The sequence below is a fragment of the Poeciliopsis prolifica genome, unplaced genomic scaffold, assembly GCF_027474105.1.
Source record: "Poeciliopsis prolifica strain line A6 unplaced genomic scaffold, Auburn_PproV2 SCAFFOLD014, whole genome shotgun sequence".
NCBI classification, from domain to species: domain Eukaryota; kingdom Metazoa; phylum Chordata; class Actinopteri; order Cyprinodontiformes; family Poeciliidae; genus Poeciliopsis; species Poeciliopsis prolifica.
The window spans coordinates 9766565-9780546 of record NW_026562389.1 but is presented as its reverse complement, the minus strand read 5'-3'; the positions used below and the strand labels follow the sequence as shown (position 1 = coordinate 9780546).

The following is a 13982-nucleotide window of genomic DNA, read 5'->3' as shown; positions in this document are numbered from 1 at the left end:
CCAGGTGGAACGGTGCCTGAGGATTATGCAAACATTATGCATGCCAAACAACAGCACTCTCAGTGGGACGCTGAGCCAGAAAAGGCTGCCTCTATGATATCAGCACAGGCAGCTTAATTCTCACACACGCAGCAGCTTTGGGGGATTAATCTAATAAGAAAGCAGGAATTGTTTCCAAATCCTAATTGATTTTATTTTACCTCATTTTGTTTGACACTGTAGCAGGTAAATCTGACACGCAGAGTTTCCTCTAATTATGAAACCGTAACAAAAATTCTTCTTGAAAATAAAGTTTTAAAAACATTTGAATTTCTGTTAATTTGTCAGGATTTCCTCAGATGTTTCTTCTGTTCGCTGCATTCACACAATTAAAACTGCGTTATGGAGACGACTCCTATTAAGTCTCCCCATTACGTTGATGACTGCAGTCGGATGCTAACGGTGACGTTCTTTGATTTTAATTGATGAAACTTCAATTGATGAATACAATTAAACTAAATGGCTGATAATGAATCACATCTTTCGCTGTTTGGAGGCTTTCTTTTCCAATGATAACCAGATCAGGGAGCACAGTGGTTTTTATGATGACAATTAGCTTTTGGGAGAGATTTTAGATGTTTTCAATATCTTCTGTGACATGTTGAATTATTTTGAAGGTTTGTGGACTGAGAGCGGCTTCAACTCAGTCCAATAAAGACTGTTGGGTTAAATCGATTCTTTAAATTGTCCTTTGGTGTGACTGCATTCGTCCCTGTTGACATACATAGTGAGCAAATTACATGACGCTTTAGCTAAAGCTAAATGTGTTTTTAAAATCCTTTTTTGCCCTTTTTATTGTTGACCAAGTGGTGGTTTCATTAACTAATATATTTGAACAGATGGAAACCTCCAAATGTTGGCAACATGTGTAGAATAATCAGGAAATGCTGTTTGCAGCATGTTGTCGTGATTAAATCTAGGCTGTGAGCTGGCAGGAAATGTGTATGAAAATGTTTGACACACAGAGTTTAATCAAATTAAACTTGTAATCCTTTTATAACTCAGATGTGGAGGGAAAGGCATATTATTTCCCTGCTCCTACAGAACCAGGAGCACTGACCTTTTTCCAAACGGATGGTGCCAGAGAGAATTAAACTCCTGACCTCACATGTGTCAGCGTTGGGGCTCCAAGTGGCCCTTAAGTGCCCGCCCATGAATTAATAATATTAGTGGCAGATGTTCATAAAGCTGGGGTCATCTGGGAGTTGCAGCATGTTGGTGACAGTACGGAATTGCATCCATTTCATCTCTCTTGGTTTGTAGATCCGAAAAACTCAACAGTTTTTTTTTCTTGCTTTCTGTCAGCTATGCTATCCTGAAACCTACATTTCAGGATTCAACACCAAAAAACACAAACGTTTGCCACACAGGGAACAGTACATTAAGTCCACTACAGTTTTATGTTTTTAGGCTTGATCTTTATTTTGCAATTATTAACCGATCGCTGTGCTCGATTAGCCACAGGCTGCTATTAGCTAATCGAACACAGCAGTAGTTGATTAGCTAATTTAAACAGCTGCTCTCCCGATCTGTCACAGTTGGTGTATGTATTGCCATCTTTTTTGTAACTGAACCAAAACGCACAGAAATCCACAGCACATCCTCATGTTAAGGTTGTAAAAGTCAAGCTAGCATAACTGACCTACATCTTCTCCCTCAGGTCGTATAATGTTTTAATTATACGACCTTGATATGGTAGTATTGACAATTAGTAGCAAAGCACTTTGTCCCTTTTTCTTCTATACATCATGCGTACGTTTAAAGTTCAACATGATATGTTGACAACTTGATGGCTCAAAACGGTGGTGCCCAAAGTCGGTCCTCAAGGGTCGACATCCTGCATGACTTGGTTCGCTCCCTGCTTTAACGCACCTGGATCAAATGATGGCTCATTACAAAGCCTAAGAAGAACTTTGAGGTCCCTTAGTTCCACCAGGGAGAGAACTAAAACGTGCAGGATGCCAGCCCTTCGGGACCGACTTTGGGCACTTCTGGCTCAAAACAATGGGAGTCGTCTTCAGTCTGAATGGTTGTCATGTTTTATTCAACTTTTATGTCATTGATGTGAGACATTTGTCATAATTCTGCGCCAGATAAAGCTAGATGAAGAAATGTGGACATGTATGATGGCTGAAAGTTATGATTTTTACATGTTAAGATGTCTGTCACTGGAGCTCATCACATCCCAGTTCCACCATTCTTGGCTTTGACTTCGTATCCAAACAGACTTCTCTACAAATGCTCCACTAAACGCCACTGCTGCTGCTTCCTTCATGTTCTGATGATCTTGTGACGACTCTGACTCTCATTGCTGACACTGAGGTGTAATTGCAGTCATATTTGATTAGAAAATATTTCAGAAAAAAATATGAATTGAGCATCAAGACCTGCAGTGTGAATGTAGCCTAATGGATCATGTTAAACTCATACACCTTATGAAGTTATGTAACCTCGTCAAAGCAGACCTGTACAGGGATAAACACGGAGCTGCTGGGATGAATTTAGCTGTCTGGCTCAGGGTGGGAATGCCTTTGGATGTGTTTGTTTTGCACACTTGGCTACATGGAAGCACGTCTCAATGCTGTCTGGTCTTGTGATTATTAGTCACAGCCTGGACATTGGCCTCAAGCCCAGCTTGTACTCATTTCTCTGAGCGTGTGTGTGTTCATATTCCTGCTGTGTTCACTTAATACCTGGTATTCAATGGCACACTGTATAATCCTTGGCATGTCCACGCTTTGAACTGAGGGAAGGAAATGTCTGACCTACATTTTATACTCCAAAATGTTTCCTCTGTGATTTAAGGTCTGACTGCTCAAATGCCAAAGCAGGATCAAATCCTGGATCACATTGTTTATCCAGGCCACACAAAATTTATTCAAGAAATGAAGGCAGACCTGGATTGGAAAAAATGTACATGGATTTATTGTTTGGCTGGTCAAACGTCTTCCCCTCGTTTCTTTAAAAGTTTTCTTCCAGCTGGCCAGATTTTGTCTGATTTTTTTTTAATTTTTTCTAAGGAAACTTCTCATAGCAGGGAAGTGCCTGTTGCTAGGTAATGGGCAATGCCTGCTGATTTGTGACGTTGCATTTTGAAAGGTTTTGAAACCGCTCATTTTCTAAATTACAAATAACTTGAACTCATTGCTAAAAATCAGCAGGTGGGTTTTCGCTACAAAAGCACAAAAGCTTTCCAGGTATTTTCGTCTAGTTTCTAGTCCTTGTTAGCACACTTAAAATAAGACAAAACTAACCTAAGTATCTTTTTTTGCAGGATATGGGAGCTTTTCTTTTTTTTTTTTTAAAGTCCATTCCTTTTGTGCATCTTCTTATAAGTGAAATAATTTGTCAATGGAATTAGTATTTTTTAGTATTAAGAAATTATTTGCATAAAACAAGCTCCTATATTTTGATAAAAAGTTACTTGTTTTTCTTCAAATATACTAAAATATTTGCACTAGAAACTAACAAAAAATAACTGGTAAGGTTTTGTTTTTTTACAGTGTTTTTAGAAGCAGGTGAGACCAAACAGAAGAACAACATCACTGACTGTGTTGCATCATTAATCCAACTCAGAGAAGCAGGTACTTGGATTGTCGGACATTGCTTGAATTTGGAGAAAGCCCAATGACATCACTTCCTGTGTCTTATTCAATGGCGTATAAGAAACGTTTCTTCAGTCATTCTCATGGTTTTAAAAAAATCTGCAAGATTTTTTACTTATAGCTTTGCACTTATTTTATGAAAGACAAATTAAATTCCTTAGAATAAGAATAAAATAGTTTGACTTGTTCCTCAAATTTGGGTAGAAGAATCAAGTGAAACCAACACTGATTTTGCCTTGAAGAAGTCATAACAGCTCAGTTATGTTTTCTAAATGGATTGGTGCTACGAGAAAAACAAACGCCATATGTGCCAAACAAGATCAAGCTTGACCAGTAGCTCGTCATCCAGCCCTCATTCTGAGTCCAGTAATCCAAGAGGAAATGAAATTGGCTTAGTGACTTTCCGGTCTGTCAGGGGAGGGAACGCGGCACTGCAGTGAAGTTTAAGCTGATTAACCCCAATAAGGAGGGTTATCATATGAAAGCTTGACTTAAGTGGCCATGTGGGTTGGATATATGAGTAATAACAAATGCAATGAGTCAATCAGGAAACATTAGTGCAAAATTCATGAACCCAGGTAGTCTAAAACTCTAACATGTACTTTTTGGAAACATCTGACAGGATCTTAAAACATTCATATGTCTTATGCGCTTTCTGCCATGTTTTTAATCACTCTTCAATAAAACAGTTTAAGGTTTTCAGATTGAACTTTTGCGATCTCAAAGCAGCTTTAAACAAGTTCAGTCTCATTTTTTGGACATGTTGAGAAATTCTGTTGCTTCAGCATTTCAACCCTCAGATCCACTTTGTGTCAAAGCAATGATCAACTGTTTCATTTTATATCATTCTACATCATGCATCATGAGTTGTTGGAGCAGCTTCATCCGACATGTACTGATCTATCAACTTTTGTTATTGCCTATTGCTTTGCTGCTGCTGCACAAAAATTTTCCCGTTGAAGGAAAATAAAATATTTCCATACTACACACTGCAAAAACACTAAATCTTAAAGTAATTATTGTCTAGTGCAATTATCTCTGTCCACTTTAAATAAGACAAAACTAACTTGCACGCAGCTTTTCAGCAAGATACAGGAGCTTGTTTTAAATTATTCCTAATGTTGATAGTTGTAGATCCTCTGGCAAATATTTTCACTTCAAACATTGGAAAAATGTTCTTTTGTGTCCAGAATGAGCTTCATTCAGTCATGGCTCTCATGGAGTGTGTGTGAAGTGAAGAGTGGTCCATAATCAAACGACTGGCTGAAGGACCCAACACACCAATTTGTTTTCATGGTGTAGTTTATCAATTTCGCATGACTGTTGACTGGAGTTACCGACTGTGCAAATATAATTTGCTTTCAGGAAGCCTATTTGTCAATCGGTCTTCCACGTGTCTGCACATCCAAGTAGCATCTGCTTTCAGCAGAACTAAGCTGCAAAAAAACGTAATTACCCAGAGGAAATTTACATAGTTTAACAAGTAAGAGTGACTACTAAGGATTGATGAAGCTTCATTTGCAAAAGCGCCACCTGAAGGTTGTGATGGATAGTTGTAATTTGTTAGTTTTTAATAGATACACAGCAGCACAAGCATTTTATGCAGTAAAAGCAATTTAAATTTGGTAGATAACCTCTTCTCCTGTCCCAATATTTTAGATTTTTAAAAATACTTTGCCTCCACATTGGTCCCTAATATTCAGTCATGTTTAATTCAGTGTCTGATTATTTTAGTTCATTTTCTTTTTGCACCTAATAAATCAAGACATAATTAATAGAACTTCAGGGGATTTTGAATTTAACTGAACTTTTCTGTTTTTTTGTTTTGCAATAACTTTGAGATTAAACTTGTGTAAAGAACATCTCTCAATGCTGTTGTTTGTACGACATTTGAAATTGTTTCCAGAGATTAAACTTGTTTTCAACAGCTGCTAAGGGCCAAAACTTTGTTGGTTTGATTGTAAAATATGCATCAGCAAAGCCCTGAAGATGGCATTACTGAGATGATGATGATATTTAATGTTAAAAGAAAAGAAAAAAAGAGGATAACGTATAAGGGAAGAGAAGCCATTAACATAAACCAACATTAACACAGCTGCTACTGGGCTGATATGAAAAATAACAACAAAGGGATAAAAACAATACACCAGTAAGCGATTCAAAATATTAATTCGCCTCTATACTGTGGTAATCGCTGAAATTACGGGCACTGTGAAAGGCCTCTAATTGTGAGCAGTGCTGTGGTGGAAACAGGGCCGGTAATGAGTTTAGGCAGCGATCCGTGGTCTCATTTTATTACCCGACTATCATTACTGGAGAAAGCTCCAGGCATTGCCTCCTGTTTTGACACTTGAGTGGCGAAACCATTAAAATATGTCTTTTATTTTCCTGTCAGAATTATAAATGTACATGTGAGCTCTTATCTTGCATGATAATCCAGAACAAAAATATTTCTCTCGATTCATGTTGATTTAATCCAACGTCTTCCAGGTTTTAACAGGTTTAACACCTTGGAAACCACAAAGCGCATCCACCTGAACATCCCAACTCATTGATCTTCATGTGAAGGTGACGGCCTCCACCCGAATCCTGCTGAAAATTTGTGGACCATTCCTAAAAGTCAGGATTTTGACAGGAAACCAACCAATTTGAAGGAGCCTCATCGGTTTTTCCAAGAAGTGTGGTCAGATAAACAGAATCATAGAGATGTTTGTTGTTCACAGCTGGATATGTCGCGCATGTGCACAACGCTGGCGGGCAAAAAGAACATTCTTTTGCTTTCCATAGACGCTCCACGACAGAATGATTCTCTTAACAAAATGAAAACTGGAGATGTAGCTGTTATTAATTCGGTCCAGTGAGCCACAGCAAAGCAGAAAATAACGCAGAGAAACACTTAGGAGCAACTTAAAACCACTTATAATATTTGTGAAATGTAGCGTCGTAGCCATTGGTAGTAAACGTGTGTTAGCAGTTTTACGCCCTCCGGCAGGAAGTTGGAGAGCGGGGTCTCGCCTGCGCGATGACATGTTGCAACTTATGTAATGTGGTTGCGAAGATCATGTGTACATTAAATTTTAGTTCCTATTGTGTACCTAAAGTATATCTGAATTAATAGATGGAGGTTGGGAAAGTTGAATAACTAGGTGCATCGCTAATTGACCTGCTAATGAGTGACATTCACAAAGCAGCAAATCAATGAGTGGCATTTTTTTTTTTTAAATTGTTGCTTATTGGTTGAATCTCAGAGTGCAGATGAGGAAATCTGTGGATGCCTCTAATGCAGCCCCAAGACAATTTCCACTGTTGTATAAATGTATGTTGAGGTACATTTTTGTGTTTTGAATTAATAACATCTAAATATTTTTAGGGGGTCTGAATTATTGGTTGAGGTTCTCTTACTGCAACTGAATTTGAAGACGGAAATCTTTTGTTCTGCATATAAATGTTTCAAGTTTTGCACCTTCAAAGTCGAGATTTGTTTCTTTGTCTGTAGAAAATCTTCATCTGAGTTAAAGGAAATAAAACACTTTGTCCAAAGCCTTGGAGAAAAATAGCTTCTCTTATCAAACCCAAACATTAAGCCTCACAAAAAAACACGTCTTAAATTTATGCACTGAAGATGCCTTAGGCTGCTCTATGCATATATTAGCTATTAAACACTGAGATCTAGATCAAATAATAAGCAGCATGTCTTTGTTTGCCACTGTAGTGTAAGAAGACACATGGGAGGAGGGGACTTTTGTGTCCTTGTATGACGGGAGACGGGGGTTGTTTCATGTTTTATTCATGGTGAATCCTGCCCCGTGGCAAGCAAAGGCTTTTTATTCAGTTAAGTGACATTTGTTAAGTCATTTGTTAAATTGTAGAACAGGACGAGGCTGAGTAAATCTGCCACGACTTGCTGTTTATCACTGGTTGGAGGAACAGAACAAACCATCTGATGCCGTTTAGAGCCTGAGGAAATGCTGCAGGTAGAGCTCTAAAATCAATAAAAAAATGATCATTTTTCTATGGTGACATGTTTAATGAGCTTAGTTGCACAATAGCGTGAATATTAACAATTCCTCGCCACCAAACAACCAGGTTTAAGAGCTGAAACAAGAATCTTAAGCTAAAAAAGAAACTTAAAACTTCATAATCGTTTTTCCCTGAATTTGTCGATTATATATATATTTCTTACTTTTCTTTTAATATGGCAGTTTTTATGTGAAACAGGAAACTAAAACTGAGCTCAACTCTGATGTTCTGCAGTAAATAGCTGATTTAAAGTAATAGATCTCAAACATGGTGGTGGCAGCATCATGATGTGGAACTGTTTTGCCCGTTAGGATCGAGACAACCTGCTGGAACCATAAAGTCTGCTCTCTAGCTAAAAACCCTGGAGGAGAAAGTTTGTTTCCATTACAAATGTGTGAGAATCTTTGATATTCTGCTGATGTTTCAAAAAAACAATTTTGCATTTGTGTTTCCATTAAATAAGAAATCAAAGATTACATGTTAATAATCATGGGAGCAATGGATGTAGACAGTTGAGATGTGCTCACATTTCAGCCATTGCGAACAGAAGAGCAATGAATTCAACACTTTTGATCGATAAACTCAACTTTTTATGATCTGTGTGACGCTCTGAAAGCTCTTGTGGAGCCAGTTTCACATTGTCAGAGAAAAACTAAACAGATGGTCATCCTCCTACTTCCTGTTATCTGTTTTGTTGTCTCCAACAGTGGAAACATCCGACTGTTGATTCTTTTGACTCGTGATGAGTTTAGTGTTTCCATTGCAGATTTGCAAAGTACACCAATATTGATGCGGCTGAAAAAAATCACATTTAAGCCGCATTTAGTGCAAAACCTTATTGTTTTTTTTTGTTTTTGTTTTTTTTATTGCTGTGTTTCCTTTAAGCTGATTTGTGATAATTTGTACCATTTTATGGTAAATGAAAATTTGACCTTCGGCCTGAACTGCCTTGCGTTCTACAGCAGAAATAATGATCCAAAACAGGCCAAGTCCAGAAAAGGCAAAATGTCCTAGTCAAAGTCTGAATGTAAATCATGAAACGGTGTGGTATAACTGTAAGCACTGTGCTTATGTTCATCCTTCTTTGTGGCTGAATTAGAACAATTCTGACAAGAAGAGTTGCAGTGTGAGAGCAGAGGATGTTAAATAACAGGTTAGCCAAGGCCAAATTGGAGAAACTGTAAATTAACGTCTACCTTCTTTTTAAAAAAAACAGAAAACTGACCAACGATCTGTCAAATGAGGATTTGAATGTTCAGTGATTAATTTTTGACCTTGCAAAGCTCTGCAGTCAACCGGTGAATGCAGATGTGGCCTGTTGTTGTGAGAAACAAACATCGGATGGAAGCAGGTTTCAGGCTGTCCTTGCTGTAATTGTGCCGTTGGTGGCCTCGTTTAATTAGCTGATGAATGATAATTTGTATTTTTGTGCTTATTAGTGATTGACTTCACACACAAGTGAATAAATTAGCATTAATAGTTTCTACAAATTCTCATTAGCTTAGATCGGGTTTGCATCCTGCGGCTCTGGAGCCCAGAGTGGCTCTTTGGATCTTGGACAATGGGGCTTAATAACTTTGACTAAAAAAAACAAACGGTGTCTCCAAATGGCTGACATAATTCCTGATTTCACACGTGTAGCTGAGTCACAAGCTGCAGATTTTATTCAGAAACACAAACACACCCAGACAGGAAGGTGCTGATCGATCCACAACTACAGAATTTTAACCAGGTTTGTTTGAAAAGAAACTGTGTTGCTTCGCAAATCAGATATTTCAGGATAGTTTGTGGTTGGTGTTGATCATGAGTGGCATTGAGGTTAAGGCTTCTTTTTTATACTAGATGCAAATCCCAGAGTTTCCATCAGTTTCTGCAGAGTTCAAACACTTTAGTGCGGCATGGAGCTCACATGTTCTCCCTGTGCAAACTTTGGACTGTCCAAAAACATGACCAGTAGGTTAACTGGTAGATTTGAAAAGCCAGTTCTTATTTTTTCCTGATGTTAAATGTGTAAATACACAAGTGACATTTTGCTCACTGTTCACAAATTTAACTTAAATGACTTTCTGTTAGGAGCTGGAGGAAAGAATCGCATAACAAAAAGGATTCATATGGCAACATAATGGCTTTGTTTGCTGAATGAAACTGTAAAATACTACAAAATAAGATCATAAAATTAATTTAAATGACCTTGAGATCTCTTGAAAATTAACATTAATCACATTCACTTTGAAAAAATGAAAAATCATCTTTCTCTTGCTGCTGAAGATAAAAAATATTCATCTATTTTACGTCGAATTTAATTCAATCGACACCTCAGGTGGTAATCTCTGCATTTTGTTTATTTTGGTTTAAGCAATTAGTGTTCCTTCTGAAGTTTAAGATTTGAATATTAAAATGTAAGGCAGTTGCTGATTAACTGATCATATAAATTATACTGCAGTAAAAACCCCTGCAGAGTTGCACAAAATCCTGAAAGGGAAAAAGTTGCACATACCTCGACGCCGCAGGTTTTACCTTAACATGTTCATTGTTGGTTTAAGTGTGGAGGCATTATTCACAAAAATGTGAAAGTGTTTTATCTGACCTCCAAACTTTACAAATTTCCTAAAAAAACATATTACATTCATCTAGATGAGCACAAATTTTAAAGTTGCTTTTTAAAAATTTTCAATATGTCATAATACTCTTCATAATTTCACTCTGTTTCTTCACAAGGTTGTGTTTAACACGAATATCTGTCTTTCACAATCCTTTGACAATCTTGACTAAATTGCTCACTAGTGAAACAAATCAGCCTTAAACATTCTGCAAAATTTAGTAAGAATTTTAGCTTCTTTGTTTGAATAACAGCAAATCAAACTTTGACATGGAGTGCCCCTAATGTTTAATATTGTTTTATGCATTTATACTCCAACAGTATGAATGTTGAAGTATAATTTTGAATTAAGTGTGAACAGCATTTCCCCCCATTTTGCAAAATGCCAACCAGACTGATTCTCTTGAATCCAAAAGGTCAATGTGCAGTTGCTTGCAGAAGCATAATGAGAGTGATTTAGTTTTTATTTTTGTGATTCTATAGTTCTTATTGCAAAGCTGACAGAAAATTGCATGCTCAGTAATTGACATCTTTATTATTTGTGCTCTTCTGCGAATTTCACTGGAGGTTCACAGATGCCTCCTCATTGCGTTTTGATTGACGGCGCTTTTTGCAAGGGGGCATTTTGGATGATGGGTGTGTGTTGGGGAGCCTAATTTGCAAACCAAATCCCCAAACCTTTGTAATCGTAATGTGGCGGATGAGTGGCAGAGTTATATTCGGGTTTGTGACGGTGTGAAGTGTGTTCTGTAACCTAGAAAAGTGTCTATAAAAACGCAAAAAAAGTGGAAGAAATTTAAAATTATAGACTCGTTCCTCTCAGATGTCAGTGAAATATGCAGCGAACAGCAGTAAAGTTAGCTGATACCAAACCGAGTTCAGGATGTTTTCAGCACCTCTGATTTACTTCAGTTGTAGCTAATTTCACCTTATAATTTCTTTTTCTCACATGTAAATATTCAATAAAGTACATATTTAGTTTAGAGTTAAATATTTAGTTAGGATACCCAAATGTGTCAGATATTTGAGTTAACTGTATACTTACTTTGGTAGCTATTTAGTTTGACACTAAAAATAGTTTGCTATCTAAATATTTGGGAGCTAAATATTTTGCAAGCCAAACACAAAAATCCTGTTTCTGAAAACCACAAACCAATTCTTCTTTTTGCTTTCCATAAACCATACAATGACGCAGATACCCCTGCACCACTCTGTCTTCATACTTTCTTGAATTGATGTGTATATTATATGCAGAAATGTCATATTACCTGCAACAAAACATAAATGGATATTCAAACCTGATCACATTGTATTTTTTTTGCATATTGTCTGCAGTTTTTTAGACTGTTGTGATTTTGGTGTTCTTGCTGCTCGGTTTCATTAATATTCAAACAACCTCTTGCTGAACTTGACTATTTAAACATCGAGATGCATGTGAACGGATTTGTTTGCAACTTTGAAGAAAAAAAATATTATTTTGCTGCAGGAAGTAACAAAAAATAGAGAGACGGGTTTCTGCCAAACAGTCATTCTGCATTTCGCTTCATTGCTCAGAGACTTGTAACTCTGTTGGCTGCGAAGAACTTAAAACTACATAGGTAATGCAAAGTACCAGCACACTAAAGATGAACTTATGAACCTGAACATGAGGCTATTTTAATATAAAAAGAAATATTTTTCCAAATCAGTTTCTATCAATATAAAACGTATGATACTGCAACAAATACTGCAGATATGTGTCTGGTGAAGCTTGTTCTGCATTCAGTAAAGTTCCTCACAGCAGGTTGAGTGTCAACAAATTTTACTCAGGATTTGATGAGTCTTCATAATGAACTTCCTCAAGTATAAGTAAAAAGTACAGTAAAGATGCTCCTAGTTACTTCCCACTTCTGTAAATGTGTGAGGCACAATTGGAGGAGGGAAATGGATTAAAAGCAGGAAAGGATTATGGCTTTTCTTAAGAATAAATCCCAGAGGTGGGAAAGTGCAGCGTCTGCCTCCACAGACAGCAGAATGAATAATGGAGGGTCTCCTTTGCGCACGGGGGCATGTCTGCAACCAACGACAGAGCAGCTGTAAACGACCAATTAAATGACAGAAAAGATGCGTCAACACCTGGGGTTCACTCAGAAAGGCGACGCACTACAGACTAATCAAAGAATAAACAAGACAAGCACTCGATCGATTGCTTTTGTTTTTTATCAGGTCATAAATAATGTCATCCCCAGTTCCACCTTCACAAATTTTCAACAACATTGTTGAAACTGTTGACCTGAAACCTTTGAGATTTTGGAGTTAATCTTACTGAGCTGAACAATTTACCAGATGCAGCTGTAATATCAGAACCTCCTTTTGTGAATGAAAGTGTGAGCACCAATATATTTGAATTACATTTTCTTTATATAACCTAAACCAAATCACCAACTTATCAAGTCATATAAAAGAAGGAGAGCTAACGTTAGCCTAGTATTTCAAGCAAAACTACTGCTTTGCAGATTGTGATAAAGCATTTCTTTTTAATGCTTTAGTTGTTTTTTTCCAAATTTAACTGGAACAAAATGACCAATTTATCAACAAGTCCCATAAAAACCGAGAGGAAACATAATTTAAAGAAATGATCAGGCTTTCTGCAATTTAGACGATAGTAACTATGCTAACCTAGTTAACCAATTATGTAGAGAAAAATAATTGGAAGACTCCAGGATCAGCATTGGTGAATGAAATGTAATACTCATTATAGTGTTTTTTTACTCCACTTTAAAGCAATCAGGTGAAAAAGCAAAGACATGACAAAAACTTTACAAGAAGCATCGGAATAGGCCTTAGTATTGGTATTTATACTGAAACATCTTCGGAAAATAACCTTCATGTGGGTAAATTGAAAGGATTTCAGAAAATTTATTCCCAAGTTCAGTAATCTGTACATGGCTTGGAGGAGTAAGTGACAAAATAATAAAATGAAATGATATCAAAATGCCTTGTTTTGAGCTTTCTGCCCCTGTGTGGTTTCAGCTGCTCAGGAATTTAAGGAGGAATTCCTCCAGCCATCAATCCTGGCTGACAGCCTTGAAGCTGCCCTGACACATCCATTGTCAGAGGGAGCTTTGATCCCGCCAGAACCAAGAACACATTCTGTCATGATGTGGTGGTTAAAAAAAGACCTGAACCCAGGCAAATTGCAGAAGCAGGACTCTGAGATGCTGTGTTCGTTTTCACAAAAATCCCCACAGACGCTGGAAGAACCATGGAAATATAGAAAGTAACAAACACAATGGAAACAAATAAATGTCTATCTCAAAAGTGCTGTTGCCCATAATGAACAATGGATAACCCAGACTACATTCATTTTAAGATGTAATTAGAAGAGGAGTTTATTTTGAGTCAATTTGCCTCAGCTTAACTCAAAATTGGAATTCAGATCAGAACCGAATCATTTCTCTTAATGTAAAAACATTGTAAACACTGTTTGAACACCACAGTGGCAGATATTTAGAGCATCACTGCATAATTAATGATGAGGAAATATTTTTACATGCTACCAGGAGTTACAAAGCAGTTCAAGTTTGACCTATTTGGCTTTCTGTATGTCCATCACTCTCATTTCATGACAACCGTCAATCACAGGAAGCCAAAGCCTTTTCAAACTGATGACAAAAAAAAAGACTATTTTTTTCAAGTACCTTGGTGTTGCGGCCATTTTTACATTTGTTGTACAAAGT

At 37.1% G+C, this 13982-nt stretch overlaps 1 protein-coding gene across 1 annotated transcript in view; it reads left to right on the top strand.

Annotated features, from left to right (window-relative positions):
- rasgef1ba (RasGEF domain family, member 1Ba) overlaps positions 1–13982 on the top strand; it is a 67466-nt gene that overhangs the window by 11029 nt on the left and 42455 nt on the right. The gene's annotated exons all lie outside the window — the stretch shown is intronic.